The 16,031-nt window shown below is 36.7% G+C and overlaps 1 protein-coding gene and 1 pseudogene across 3 annotated transcripts in view; one reads left to right on the top strand and one right to left on the bottom strand.

Annotated features, from left to right (window-relative positions):
- eps8l2 (EPS8 signaling adaptor L2) overlaps window positions 1-9,460 on the bottom strand; it is a 44,799-nt gene extending 35,339 nt beyond the window's left edge. Inside the window, exon 1 of one of the 3 annotated variants that reach the window (XM_067380342.1) lies at window positions 9,181-9,460. The gene's annotated coding sequence lies outside the window, so the exon portion shown is untranslated. Of the gene's footprint in view, window positions 1-4,018; window positions 4,048-9,180 lie in introns of those variants that run through there. The other 2 variants (XM_067380347.1, XM_067380344.1) reach the window with 2 other exon arrangements.
- A 4,305-nt stretch (window positions 9,461-13,765) lies between these two features.
- Window positions 13,766-15,622, top strand: LOC137015593 (serine/threonine-protein kinase pim-2-like; annotated as a pseudogene).
- The last annotated feature ends 409 nt before the right edge of the window (window positions 15,623-16,031 follow it).

The raw sequence follows: 16,031 nt of genomic DNA, 5'->3' as shown, positions 1-16,031 counted from the left end.
TGATTTACTAAGGTTTGCGCTTGTCAGTTCACTGGTATTTGCACCATTATTTAACGCCCAAAAAAGCACGTCTTAAACCAGCCGCACTGAGATTGTGTTGGTCATTATTGAAATTTTCCAGCTGCGTCTGTGTTCTTTAATTTGCGCGTAGTCAGTAGATCTCACACAGAACTTTCCATTTAATGTCACCGTTATTGTGATCAGTGTTCCTTTAAACAGGTTTGTTCAATTAAACATATTCACGTGCAGTGAAGCAAATGAGTTAGTAAGTATAAATAGCTTTATGAGTAGCTGTAAATAGCTATACATTTAAATCCATATACAATAAAATCAATAAAGTTCTATGGTATGTCCTTATTTAGATAGCTAGTCAAACGTGCATGTGCGCATGTTTGTGAGTGTGTGTAAATGAGTGACTGTGAGACAGATTGCAATGCTCTGGTTTTATTGCAGCACCTCTCAATGACACAGCTGCGCATCCAGAGCTCGTAATCTTTGGTGTATCTCTTATCAGGATGTTTTATTCATTGGCCTTAATTTAGATGATATCTGGTATCACTGGGATTGTTCGGAGAAAACAAAACTGATGCTATGAGCCTAAACGTTTAAAAAGTAACACGAAACTGTCCATTCCTTCAAAAAAAAAAAAAAATGAGAAGACCTGTTGCATGTCAACATTAAACATTTACTTGAACAGCAATAAAACGAGAAGTGTATGTTACCAGCAAACAAACATTTTAGCTTCACTTTCCAGTGCTTTAGTTCCTGGTCAAAACCAAACAAAAGAAAATTGCCAGAGTTTGTTTTTACATAATGAACTCGCTGTGATAATCACCAAGACTTCTGGTCGATATTCCAATATATCTGTGTGTGAAGAGCAGATATAAGCCTCAAACAATCACTCACTCGACTCGTCCATCATCCACACAAAAGACACACTGTCCAAAAAATCGAATACAGTGCAAACAACGGTTTACTTGCAATATATACTCTGATTTATTTTCCAATCCTCTTGTGTCAATAAATGCCAGCTACAGTCAATTGTTGCTTTATGATTGAAAGCAGTGCCCATCATCTGTCCATTACCTGTCCATTCATCTCAAAGAGAAAGAACTAGACAAACACACACACTACAACAGATCACTTGGGCCAGACAATAAACCGCCTGCTTTGACCAACCAGAGCCTTCGGTATGACACTCATCAGGCCGCTTAGAGTCACACAAACAGTATCAGTTGAGTCCTTTTCCAATGATCTGAAAGCTGTTACATCAGTGAAATCCTGAACCTTAAGCAAAGAGAAAAACAAAGGCTGTTCTCAGAGCATAAGCATTTGACTATGTAAAGATTTTATCAGTTTCCTACAAACACATGGCGTGTGTTTAAGCTGATACCATCCGGAACATTTTCACACCTACGTCCGTTGAATAGAATAGTGTGTGATTCAATGCTCAGATTGGTCTGAAACCTTAAAGGTGCAGTAAGCAATTTCTGAGCACCACAACACACTTGTAGCCAATCAGAAATAAGGGGCGTGTCCACTCAATAGGGGGGAGGTGCCTGTCTTGCATAGCGTGTTCGTGAATTTGGGGGCGGAGCTATAAAGATAGGGGTGTGATCTTTTGGATAGGGGTGTGTTTGTTTCAAATATCAACAGCGTTTCTCAGAAATCGCTTACTGCACCTTTAAAGTGCAGAAATGAGAAATGTAAAGTACTTGCTTGTAATATTCTAGTAAGAAACCTTTAACTTCCTGGATCGAGTCCCCCCAGGAATCGGGTCTCCTTTAAAACCCAGAGTGACCCCATTGGTTCAATGGACTTTTAATGGGTAGTATTTGTAGCGCCTGATTATAATTCCTGCAAAATCATATTATTATTCATATTGTTTAAAATGCATTATAATGACCTTTAATGTCTTTTAAATTACATGGTTCATATACTAGTATATAACTGAAGCTGTAGTTTGTGAAATCAAGCATTTCTCGTTCTTACTGTTTTTTTATGTACTAGCATAGCATGCATCTACTTGATTAGCCTGCTAGCTTAGCTTATATTATATTAGGGGTTTTTTTGCTTCCAATATAGTTCCCAATTACACATTTCAAATGAATGATGTTTATGTGTACTTAGCATGACGAATTTATTATAGTTTTATTATATACTATACCACATTGCTATTATTGTGTAAAATTAATATTAAATTACTTTTACAGAACATAGCATGTTGCAACAATCCTTTCTTAGAAATCCTTTCTTATTTTTAGGCATGGTTGTGTTTCCAGTTTGTTTTATTGTGCAATACATAGGCATTCATTTTATATTTCAAGCATGTTGTTTGTGCACTTAATGTAATAAACATCATACAACAGTGAAATAGGCTATAATTTGTCATGATAATCACGATAACTTTTAATCAGGCATTACCGCCTGGGTCCTGAAGGAGACCTGATTCCTGGGGGGACTTGATTTAATAGCACATTCGTTCAAAGTTATCTGATCTATAATAATGTTCTCAAAACATTGGCACCAAAATATGATCTATACATCATTCATGGAACATTTTTTAAATGTTACTATTTGTTTCAGAATGTTCCAAGAAGTAACAATGTCATAACGTCTGCAAAATGGAATGTTCCCTTAAAGGGTTAGTTCACCCAAAAAATGAAAATTCTGTCATTAATTACTCACCTTCATGTCGTTCCACATCTGTAAGACCTTCATTAATCTTCAGATCACAAATTAAGATATTTTATTTAAAATCCGATGGCTCAGTGAGGCCTCCATAGGGAGAAATGACATTTCCTCTCTCAAGATCCATTAATGTACTAAAAACATATTTAAATCAGTTCATGTGAGCACAGTGGTTCAATATTAAATATTATAAAGTGACGAGAATATTTTTGGTGTGCCAAAAAAAAATAAAAAATAACGACTTATTTAGTGATGGCCGATTTCAAAACACTGCTTCATGAAGCATAAGAGCATAAATGAATAAGTATGTCGAATCATGATTCAGATCGCGTGTCAAACAGCCAAACTGCTGAAATCACGTGACTTTAGCGCTCCGAACAGCTGATTCGATACACTGATTCATTATGCTCCGAATCTTCCTGAAGCAGTGTTTTGAAATTGGCCATCACTAAATAAGTCGTTTTTTTTGGCGCACCAAAAATATTCTTGTCGCTTTATAATATTAATATTGAACTGTTTTAGTACCTTTATGGATCTTGAGAGAGGAAATGTCATTGCTGGCTATGCAGGCATCACGGAGTCATCGGATTTCAACTAAAATATCTTTATTTTTGTTCTGAAGATTAATGAAGGTCTTACGGGTGTGGAACGGCATGAGGGTAAGTAATAAATTACATAAATTAAAAATCTGGGTGAAGTAACCCTTTAACATTTGCATAACCAATAAAAAACCTTTTTAAAGCATTTTTTTTAAAAACTAGTAAAATATTATCTATATATTGTTCATAGAATGTTTTTTTTAATTCTAAAACGTTTTAGTAGTGACATTTTTAAATGTTATTAGACTACTTGTTTCAGAATGCTCAGAGAACATTTGAAAGAACAATCCCATAATGCAATGTTGCTTTAACGTTTGCAAGACAAAACATTTTTAAAACATTTAAAAAATCTGGATGATTTGAACTTTCGGAAATAACATTTTCATATCTTAATGATGTCAAGTTACAAAGATAAACATTTTGAATAACTTAACCCTAAAGATAAAAAAAGAAAAGAAAAGATAACCGTTCTCCAAACAGATTGTTGTCATTATAAACAATGAAAACGGTCTACTCTGCACGCAGTGTGACTCACCACAGGCAAACTTATTCACAGCAAAAGAAAACACCACTTTGACTAAAAAAACACCGGCAAGTCACCTGAAAGTCTCAGCCACCTACTGGTGAGGAAAAACTGTAGCGACATTAAAAAAAAATCACCTTTCTGACTCGTCCTGCCTTAAAGGAACAGTTCACCCAAAAATGAAATTCTGTAATCATTTACTCACCCTCAAGTTGCTCCAAACCTGTATGAATTTCCTTCTTCTGCTGAACACAAAATAAAATACTTTGAAGAATTTTAGTAACCAAACAGTTGATAGACCCCATTGACTTCCATTGTGGGCCCATCAGCTGTTTGGTTAACAACATCCATGTTCAACAGGTGAAAGAAACTAAAATCTAGTTCGGGTTAACATAAAATGTACTGACATAACACTATTGGTTATCTTTATTAGGGGTAATGCAATAATGCACAGCACTGGTTGGATATTATGTCATCCGGTTAAAGGCATTTCCCACATCTCATGTTTTCTCAAGGTGAATTTATATGCCAGGTTTATACAGACTGCAAGTCTTTGTGGTATTTGACACACCTAAGCGGATGAATGAACTGGCATTTTGAGGCCGTTCCAAAATTTCCTCTCACAGCGTCTCTATTTAAGGCCGGGTCACACACCTCCACCACTCCTGAACTTGTTTTTAACCCTAAGCGCTCATTGTTGGTTCACCCACTCCACCTTTCATTTGGGTTTTAGCTTTGTTTGTCCAGGCTGTTTTGTTTAATGACCACAGTTTGCCTTGGTTGATCTGCATTTCTCCAGATGTATTGTTCTGTGTTTGGGAAATTATTGCTTTTAACTTCCAAACACGTTCATATATAGATTATGAGATTGTATCCAGGTTATAAACAATTGCAGATGACGACCAAACAAGTTTCATGGTTGATTTAAGCTTCATATTTCATGAAGTTTTGAGCCAAAACAAGTGACTGAACCGTGTCCATTCAGCAACCCGATCTAACACTAATCTATCACTGCATCAGAGTCCAGTTCCCTGTATCCGCCACACTCCTCAAAACCTGCCAGAAGAAAATTTAATTGATGCGTAGTTGCTTTTTTATAGTTCAAGAGACTTAAATCTTAAGAAATAAAGGCTTAAATAAAATCAGACACAAATGAGTAAATTGTTGTCATAATGAGCTAATATAAAATGAGCTAAGATATTTTTGAGATCTCTACCAAGACACATGTGAGATCTTAGTTAAAGTGGACCTATTATGCGCCTTTTCACAAGATGTAGTCCCAAGAATGTGTGTGTGAAGTTTCAGCTCAAAATCCCCCACAGATCATTTATTATAGCTTGTCAAATTTGCCCCTATTTGGGTGTGAGCAAAAACACGCCGTTTTTGTGTGTGTCCCTTTAAATGCAAATGAGCTGCTGCTCCCGCCCCCTTTCCAGAAGAGGGCGGAGCTTTAACAGCTCAACAACAACAAAGCTGGAGAATCTCACGCAGCCTAAATGAGGATTGTCAGTAACGGTGTTCAGCCTTACATTGTTCAAACCGGAGTCGACACTGATGGAGAGACTCAGGAAGAAGTTACAACTTTTAGGACGTTTCTGAATGGTTAGTGGATAAATTGATGTAGTTGCTGTGGAGTTGATTCAACTCATCCACTAGCATGTGCCGTCATGTTCATCTTTTGTGTTGAATTGACCCTCGTTTGTGAAGCAGTCCAGCGTAAAATGACGGCATGACAACAACACTCGACTACAACAACTCTTCCTCTTCTCTAAAGCAGCCCAACATGACCCGCCCCCTTTGTTGTGTGTTCTCGGGGGCGGGGTTTATGTAAATTTTAGGGAAGAAGCTTGTTGTAGTCCCTACCAGCCGTTAATTGTAGTCCTTAAAAAGTGATTTCTGTAAAAGAAAATATCTCCCTTTGCATTGAACTTTGAGCATCTTAAAGAGCAACTGAGACAAATCTTAATTCAGGACTTTAAAAGTGACAGCAAAGTGTGTCATCATCGAGAATATCAGCGCTTACAGTCAGTGTGTGTGACGTGTCAACAACGAGCAAAGTCTATAGTTCTTGAAAAGCCTGTCGTAATAATAAATTAAAGAGGATATTATCAGCAATTCTTGAATTCACATTGTTCATTTTTAATACTAAAAACACAAAGTCATTTCACAACAGTGATATTTGTATTTGAAAGGTCTTTTGTACCCAAAAGTAAAATATTCTCCCACTCAGGAGTCTCGCTGTGGTGGTGTCATGGTTGACCGGCTGTTCACCACAATGACGTTTCCATGCATGATAAACAAACGTCAGCATTTATAGCTCAAAGGAATCTGTGGGGATTTGGAAACGTGTGCAAAAATCTGGCTCTCGACAGGCACACGTTCTTAATTAAAAAACAATGTCTGCCAAAAACAACATGACAAGCTTACACAATTCTAGAGATGCACTCTAAAAAATAAAGGTTTTGTATTGCCATCTATGGTTCCTTGAAGACCCTTACAAAAAAAAGAAGTTTATACCATCTTTTAAACTAAAAAAATAAGAAAGTATACTTTTTATGTACTTCTCAGAAATATACTTAAAATTACACTTAAGTAAACTTAACTTATACTGACAGAAAAGTATAAGTATATTTGGCCTATATTGTACTCTTTTGATCAAATTAAGTATTCTAAGTATACAGTTGTGTTTACTTGTTTGATTGAGTAGCCTATTAAAAATCACATATGTCTTATAAACTTACATAAAACAGATATGTTTTTAAGTCTGAGTATGTGAATTTTTGTGTACATAGGAATTTAATTCAAATATACTTAAAGTACAGTATATTTAGGTATATTTCAAGTGTAAAAATTAAGACCTAAATAGCAATATGTTAGTATACTTAAAGTGCAAAAATAATATAGAAATAGTAAACTAGAAGTATTATGTTAAGTTCACTTAAAGAAAAGTTACAAGTATACTTACAGTATAAAACTACTAGTTTATTGAGAGTATACTTCAAAGTGTACTTTCAAAAACAAAAAAAAAGTGTTTGACTATCAGTATACCTATCAATTGTATAGTTAGTTGTATAGTTGCAGTACAAACAAAAAATGTAGTCGTGTTTTCAAAGTTTAGTACTGTTACACCTAAAGTATATTTAAAAGTATACTTTTATACACTAAAAGTTGGCCAATTTAGTACCAATTAGTACTGAAATAGTAAGTATACTATTAGTACATTGATATTAGCGTACTTACTATATAAAGTATACTTAAAATATAAGCATACTTAATCAAATGAACTTGAAGTATACTCATTTTTTTGTGAGGGGAACTTTTAAAATCCATGAAAACTTCCCTTTATAGTGGAAAAAGTTTCTTTAGATTATTAAAATGTTCTTCACACTAAGAAAAAAAAAAGATTCTTTTTGGAACTGTTCACTGAACGGTTCTTTGGGGAAGCAAAAAAAAAAAGATTCTATGGAACTGCTGTGAAAATTTAGAACCGTTTTTAAGACGGTAGAAAAAAGAATGCTGAACAATTTGAATTTGAATGTAAGGCGGCAGAATTGGAATAGAATGAAACCCTGGTGGCCAAAATTAGTCACAATTAATGATGCAATTATGAGTTTTTTTGTTGGATTAAAACAATTCCTGTTGTATGACTGTGCTGAATTTCTCTGATTTGCAATTCAATAAATTCCTCTTCCTGTCATTCCACTTAAAATCCTGTGGGCAAATTACTGTATTCAATTCAATGCAAATCAATTCAAATTCCTATTTGAGAACTCACAGGCACTTTCTAACTCTAAATTGAGCTTAACCTGGCCGCCAATCAAAACCACACATGCACAAACACTCAGAACTGTCACATCTAAACCAGAGAATATGTTAATGACCACCTCGGTTTCCAAGCAAATGTGCAACAGCAAACCACCCACCCAAGTAACAGCCGTCTTTTGATGAGGAACACGATATGTAATTTAATTTGCTTTCACTTAGGTGACCGAGCAAAAACAATCAGCCTCTGATGGGAGCGTTTCCGCTTTGGCTGCTCTATTGTGCATTGTGCATCAGTAGATTCAGCAGATGGATTCATCAATGAAACATTTTGGGTGACCTCAGCCAGGCCCGAATAAAACCGCAAAACCAGAGATCTTCAAAAGCTATAAACAAAAACATCAAGCATCCATGACCATTAAGCTCACCTTTATTGACTTCGGTAAATGATGTAATGCCTCCTCAAACAGATGTGCAAATTGAGATAAGGGCTGAACTGGCTTTATAATGCCATGAGCAAAAAAGCCTGAGTGCCAGCTAAAAGCTTTTATTCCCCATCTGTATTGATGATGATGGTTTTCTGTGTGTTTGTCTCGTATTGTGATCAGACGAGAGTAACAAGAGGGACGTTTGTGTCACTTGTTTGCCTGTCAGATGGAAAGGTGAAAATTCGTGATTGATCGAGGACTCTCATTTGGGTCACAATGTCACGACTGCCTGGAACTGATCCTGATTTGTAAATATTTTCCAAAGGAATATAAAAACAATTCAACATATGACACATCTGATATATCATTCTAAGTACTGTCAGTCAACTGTAGTGAAACAACACCCAACATAAGCTGCAAAACCAGACACACATGACATAATATCACTGATTCTTGAATACTAGGACATTACGCTCTTAAAAATAAAGGTTTGAGGGTTTTTGCAGCAATAGAACCATTTTTGGAACCTTTCGGTGAACATTCTTAGAACATTTTATCTAAAGAACCTTTTGTGGAATGAAAAGATTCCATGGATGTTGAAGGTTCTTGATGGAATCATTAATGCCAAAGAAGAATCTTTATTTTTTTAGAGTGTATCACTCAAAAAACATGATTATTTTATTATTTTGAATCTTGTTCAGGTGTTCACAATATGTTTGCATGCAATAAATGAATGCACTGAGACTGATTTTTAGCTCCATCTATTAAATTGTCACCACAGACAGACTAAAAAAACTTATGTAACCACATTTTGGCAGGTAAAATTATGACTTCATAATTATGAATGAGTATTAAAAAGGTCACCCAAATACCCCACAAACCCAATGTCACTTCTTTCAATAGTTTGTCTTTAATAAACCACACCTAGAAATAAGCTATTAATATGAAATCCACTCTATTAATAAAACCAAAATTGATGCTGACAAAGTCTCATTGATGTTTTTTAAACGCATGAATGACCAAAGGCACTCAAAGGACATTTTCACGTATTTGCGTTGCGTTCATATTTGCACAGAAACGCAAATAAGAGCGTTTTACATCGCGGTATAGCTGCGTTCAAGACGCGTCGCGTCGCGGTTAGTAGTGATGGTGGGTTGATAAAGAAACGTTCTCTTACCCCTCAGCAGAGAGAATCTATGATCCCGTTCTTCAGTTCGCTTATAGTTCCTCCTGTTTCCAAAAAACTCCTGAGGTAAACTCTTCTTCAAATCTCCATCTCAATCCGTTTTCTCACAGAAGTGAACTTTGCTCCAAACACGACGCGATTTGGGTAGCCAAGGCGACCTTGCTGATACAGACAGAAAATGTAGAAACAAAATATAAAGGAGAGGACAAAAAGGCTAGAACGATGCAACAGGTGCGCTCGAGCGAGTGACAGATGATTCGCGCTCGTAACTCTACCTGCAGCGCGAGATGGGGGCGGAGCCTGCATATGAACGCATGCACTTTTAATGCAGTCTTTCTGGAACATACACAACATTTTAGTCATGGAGTATTTATAGAGCTTCACCCTTTTTCCTCTCTATTGCACACATTATGAAAGGAATGTTCAAATAAAACTGACTCACTTCTCTAACATAAAATGTTGCTTTTTGGGGGAACGCATGGAGGCAAAATTGTGCTAATGGAAAAAAAAAAACTTAAAAGGCAGGTTATTTAGTGAAATTTTGCATTGAGATTGAATGACTATCCATTATTTACTTATATCGGAATACTAAAAATGCATTGCAATGAGCATTAGTGTAACATTAAGTAAAAAGTTAAAAGGTAAATAATATTTAAAAGTGAACTAAAATGATTTAATATTAAAAAGCAGTGCTGCATCTGTATGCATTTCACTGTCACACATATATATAAGAAAATGTATATGATTGCAAATGTTTCACATTTTTTTCTGTTCATGCAATTTACTAGCAATATAAATATAAAGTAGTTTTTACACCCCCAAAATTATTATAATTACTTTATAATTATTCACCCTCATGTCGTTCCACACCCTTAAGACCTTCGTTCATCTTCAGAACACAAATTAGGATATTTTTGATGAAATCCGATGGCTCAGTGAGGCCTGCATTGACAGCAAGATAATTAACACTTTCAGATGCCCAGAAAGCTACTAAAGAAACGTGACTACAGTGGTTCAACCTTAATATTATAAAGCGACGAGAATACTTTTTGTGCGCCAAAAAAAAACTAAAATACCGACTTAATTCAACAATATCTAGATGGGTAATTTCAAAACACTGCTTCATGAAGCTTTGAAGCTTTACAAATGTTTTGTTTCAAATCAGTGGTTCAGATCGTGTATCAAGCTGCCAGTCATGTGAACTATTGAAGTTTCAAAACACTTATGACGTAACAAAGCCTCGTTTACTGAAATCACGTGATTTTGGCACTCCAAACCACTGATTCGAGACAAAAGATTCAAAGCTTTATGAATCTTTTGTTTCGAATCAGTGGTTTGGAGTAACATCATAAGTGTTTTGAAACTTCAAGAGTTGTGACTTCGGTAGTTTGATACACAATCCGAACCACTGATTTGAAACAAAAGATTTGTAAAACTTCGAAGCTTCATGAAGCAGTGTTTTGAAATCGTCCATCACTAGATATTGTTGAATAAAGTCGTTATTTTGTTTTTTTGGCACACAAAAAGTATTCTCATCACTTCATAACATTAAGTTTGAACCACTGTAGTCACATGAACTGTTTTAAATACGTCTTTAGTAGCTTTCTGGACATCTGAAATTGTAATTATCTTGCTGGAAATGGAGGCCTCACTGAGCCATCAGATTTTATCAAAAATATCTTAATTTGTGTTCTGAAGATGAATGAAGGTCTTATGGGTGTGGAACGACATGAGCGTGAGTAATAAATGACAGAATTTTAATTTTGGGGTGAACTAACCCTTTAACTTAAAAAATTAAATTACCTAGTTGACTTAAAATTTTGAGTTCATTGAAATTAAAATTTGAGTTATTACAATGAAAGCGATTGTTTAATCAACAAAAACTCAAAATATTAAGATATCTAAACTACAATAATTATCTAAGTTGATTTGACAAAAGAAAAAATGTTGTGATAACAAATCATGAAAATAATTTTTTACAGTGCACCTGAGCAAGATTTTTATTTTATCGCCATCCTTTATGAATCACGTGTGCTGGCAATGCAAAGGACATGGTTGAAATCGCGACAAAACCTCTGCATTTATAACAGAACAATAAGGCATCCTGTGATTTTTGTTTAGGAGTGTAATCAAATTCCTGTTTCTGGTCCAGTTCTGTAACCCTGTATGATTAAGGAGAGGCATCTTCAAAGAATGGAGTGGAAGAAGAGCAACCGGTTGGAACATCGGAAAGGTTTGGATGTCACTGGAGTACGACTCGCCCTACAAACACACTTTTCTCTTCCTGATGAGTGTAAACAGGATGGATTTTACTTATGAATGAAAAAAACCCGTATAACTTTCTTCTGTTGAATGAAAGTGGATGGGGACCAGCTGTCAAGCTCTAAAAAGGACACAAATAGTTTTTTAGTCGGTGCCGATAGCCTTGTGGGTAGCACCGAAATGTGGTGCCGTTGCACTTCGGGCGACCCGAATTCAAGTCCCGGTCGCTGACCTTTCCCGATCCAGTCTCTCCCACTTTGCTTCCTGTCTGCTTACTGTCCTATCAGAATAAAGGCAAAAATGCCAAAAATAAATCTTTAAAAAATAAATTTATATGACTAATAAATCATCTGAAGTCATATAGACCAAAGATGTTATTTAATAAAATTAAATAAGGCATTAGTTGACAGATGTGGTCACTGTTCACTTTCAGTGTATAGAAAAGAGCAGCCTGGACGTTCTGATTTAAATGACTCCTTTTATGTTCTGAGGAGGAAAACAGACATGAAAGTGAGGGAAAATTTATGACAAAATTTAAATGTTTCACCGAACTATCCCTTCAATGTGAAAATACACAAAGCATTTAACAGAAACACTTACACACACACATAAAGTGTCCACTGGTATGCAGACGGGTTGCTGAACCGCAGTACATGCGCACAGACCAGTGGAGTGTTTGATTTTGAGAACCTTGAGTTTGGGTTTATAATTAACAACAGAGGACAGAACTGTGACACAAGAAAAACTCACTTTCTCAGGATTACATTGACTGCTGAAAGAAACAAGTTCAGTTAAACATTATTCATTAAACTGCACAAAAGAATGACTTCTCAAGGAGTGGCAAATTCAGAAGCAAATGACTTTTAGGTTTGATGAAACTGGGAATTCTAGGAGAGCCTAGAGAGATTTGCATGTGGGTTTGAATGTACAGTTTGCAAAAAGAGTTGACTGTAGGGCACTGCCACGAATTCACTCACACAGTAAAATCAATTCAATATGGTAAAGAAGAGATTTAACCAATAAATCTTTCATGGTGAAACCAAACACTGCATACGACAAAATCAAATCTGAACATATTACATGTTAAACAGACGCCCTCTACTGGAGAAACTAACAACTTGACAAAAACACTGACTGCTGTAGAAGTTAATTGGCCACATGTAGAAATGCATGGAAGCTTGTTTCCTCCACTAAATAAAAAATTAAAAAGGTAATTTTTAACTCACAATTCTGACTTTTTTCCTCGCATTTGCGAGTTTGCATCAGAATTGCGAGATTTAAGCTCAAAATTGCGAGTTATAAAGTCAGAATTTGAATTTTTTTATTTGACTTTTTTCTCGCAATTGCGAGTTTATATCACGCAATTTTGACTTTATAACTCGCAATTGTGAGAAAAAACTCAGAATTGTGAGATAAAAACTCAAAATTGAGAGTTATAAAGTCAGAATTTGAATATATTTTAATTTTACTTTTTTTGCTCGCAATTGCGAGTTTATATCACGCTGACTTTTTTTTACTTTATAACTCGCATTCTGACTTTATAACTCGCAATTGCCAAAAAGTCAGAATTGTGAGATAAAAACTCGCAATTATATATATATATATATTATTTGTTGACTATGATATGCTTTTTTGTAGGAAAAATATCTATTATACAAGTTTTAATATATTTAAATACATCGAAAACTCCTGGATAATACATACTTAAGTGAATATACTAAGCATTTATAATATATTATATCTAATGCCTTATCTCACAATTATGACTTTTTTTTATCTCAGAATTGCGAGATTTAAACTCAAAATTGTGAGTTATAAAGTCAGAATTTGAATTTTTTTTTACTTTTTTTCCTCGCAGTTGCGAGTTTATATCACGCAATTTTGACTTTATAACTCGCATTCTGACTTTATAATTCGCAATTGCGGTCAGAATTGTGAGATAAAAACTCGCAATTATATATATATAAAATTTTTAAATATAGGCCTATTTAAAAATATCGAAAACACCTGGATAATACATATTTATGTGCATATATTAAGCATTTATAATATATCTAATATTTTCCTTATCTCACTGTTTTGAAATATTTTTGACCTTGGAAACATGTTTTATTTTTAAAACATACATTTTTCAATGTTATACTTTATTAATGGGACTGAAATGGAGTTATTAATGCAGTATCGAGACGCTCAAAGCCGCTGTGTGTTTGATGTCATAGAGCGCGTTCGAATAGAACGCGTGGGGTTTATAAGTGCGAGATATTCTTACACTCTGTGGGTTTAATGTAGTGGTCGAGAGTGATTTTTCACAGCGATGGGACAGCGCGTTTGTAAAGTGAGTCCGATGATTGGCGAGGTGTGCGATGAACATCCAAGTACACCTCCAAAACCCAGCATCAACACGGCGGTTCAACATCCTCATCCTCGCGATGAGACCCCTGTTGGTGCTGGTGAGGGAAACGGCCAGGACAGGAGGGTGATTGAGAGAGGAGGTGGAGGAGGAGAGGAAGGAGGTGAAGAGGAGGAGGAGAGGGTGATGGAGAGAGGAGGAGGAGGAAAGGAAGGAGGTGAAGAGGAGGAGAGGGTGATGGAGAGAGGAGGAGAGGAAGGAGGTGAAAAGGAGAGGAGGGAGATGGAGAGAGAAGGAGGTGAGGAGGAGGAGAGGAAAGAGTCAGGGAGAGTGCAGGAGAAAAGAAAGAGGAAGAAGTTGTGGAGGAGGCTGACCTCTTTCTTCAGAGCTGCCAAAAAACAGCCTCCAGAGAGCGGCTCAGTTCAGGGAGAGGTGAAGCCGCAGCAGGTTGAGGGAGAGAAGAGGAAGGTAGCATGGGCAGGAAGAAGTAGTGATGGTAAATGACACGACCATCTTATGACAACATATAAATTACTACATCTCTACTTTGAGCTTGTAAAAACGCAAACTATCAATGCTATCGCACACAAAATCAAATATACATCAGTAAATATTATACCAAAAAATCCACATCGATGCCATGATGAGATCTTTATTCCATGACACGTTAAAAACTTTACATGTCTATATGTACAAATGTTAAAACTCTAAATATTCAATATATTCTCTATTAAATTTGGAGTAGTTTTGGATTAAATGTTGCATGTCAAAAGACACTCCTCTGACTTCTGTGAATGTTATTTTATCATTTAATAGACTACATCTTCAGCCGCTACAGTGTTGGCGATCAGCTTGGGAAAGGTGGTTTTGGTGTGGTGTATGAAGGGAGACGTTTGGATGATGATCTTAAAGTAAGTAAAAACACATAACCCATCATCAAGCCAGCAAATGTTTGCCCTGTCTTATCTTTTTACTCTACGTCCTCTTAGTGTATCTTTTAATTTTTTTCTTTAGGTGGCCTTGAAATACGTCACGAAGACCAAGGACATGAAATGTTTATTAATTGTAAGTACATTACACTAGAAAACATCTCATATTAATAACAAAAACCCACCTCCATCTATTGATGATATAAACTGTTTGTCTTCTAGCCTGATCATCCAAACCCCCTTCCAGAAGAGATCGCCCTCACCATCCTGGCAAATAAAGGTCCAAGTGTGCCAGAGATCATAAGGCTGCTGGACTGGCAGGACCACCCTGACCACTTCATAATGATCCTCGAATGTCCCTCTCCCTGTGAGGATCTTGTTCAGTTCATGAGGCGTCACGGTGGAAGACTTGACGAAGAGAAAGCAAGGCAGATCATGCGGCAGGCGGCTCAAGCCGCAAACATGTGCTGCCTTCGTGGAGTCCTCCACCGGGACATAAAACTGAGCAACTTACTAATTAACAGCGAGACGTCCAAAGTCAAGCTTATTGACTTCGGATGTGGGGACATGTTGAGGAGTTCACCATACAGGTCATACTCTGGTAAGTGTTGTCACTCAAAGCTGCAGTTTGGTGCTTCATGAGTTATGAGCCAAAATCAGACAAAATCTCTTTCCTCCAGGCACAGCAGTGTACTCCCCTCCAGAGTACCGTGAAAGGGGGATGTATTATGGCAGGCAGGCGACGGCATGGTCACTAGGGGTTTTAATGTTCGTAATGTTAACTGGACATTACCCTAGTGACTATGACCTGCTGCTCCTGAAAAGGAAGCTCTGGTCCAAACCTGGCCTGTCATCCGGTGAGTTAATCATTCAAAATCATGTCTTAACATGATCAAATAGAGCAGTTGTAAGGTTTAAGGTAACAATCATACGTCCCTCCCGTCTTCCTGCACAGAATGCTGTCATCTACTCAGGGCTCTCCTGCAGGACAAGCCAAGCCGGCGACTTGGACTTGGGCTAATCCTGTCCCACAACTGGTTTAAGGTAGTGAACCTAAGATTGGCTAAAAAGCAATTGATTTTCTCAGGGGATGACATTGCCAAGTCTTATTTCTGTTTCGTTTCAGGTCGCTACATAAGGCCACTCCAGTTGGCGTATCTCGTGGCAGCTTGGCGTCTTGCGGGCTGCGATGGGAGACGCTTGCATCCCTCCTCTCGCCTTTGCGTCTTGCGGGGCGAGCAAGCCTCGTGTTGCGTCTTGCGCCTTGGCTTGAGGGAGCAGTATTTGCGTCTGGCGGTACT

Source organism: Chanodichthys erythropterus, chromosome 24 (assembly GCF_024489055.1).
Source record: "Chanodichthys erythropterus isolate Z2021 chromosome 24, ASM2448905v1, whole genome shotgun sequence".
Lineage (NCBI taxonomy): Eukaryota > Metazoa > Chordata > Actinopteri > Cypriniformes > Xenocyprididae > Chanodichthys > Chanodichthys erythropterus.
This window is presented reverse-complemented; position numbering and strand designations above follow the sequence as displayed.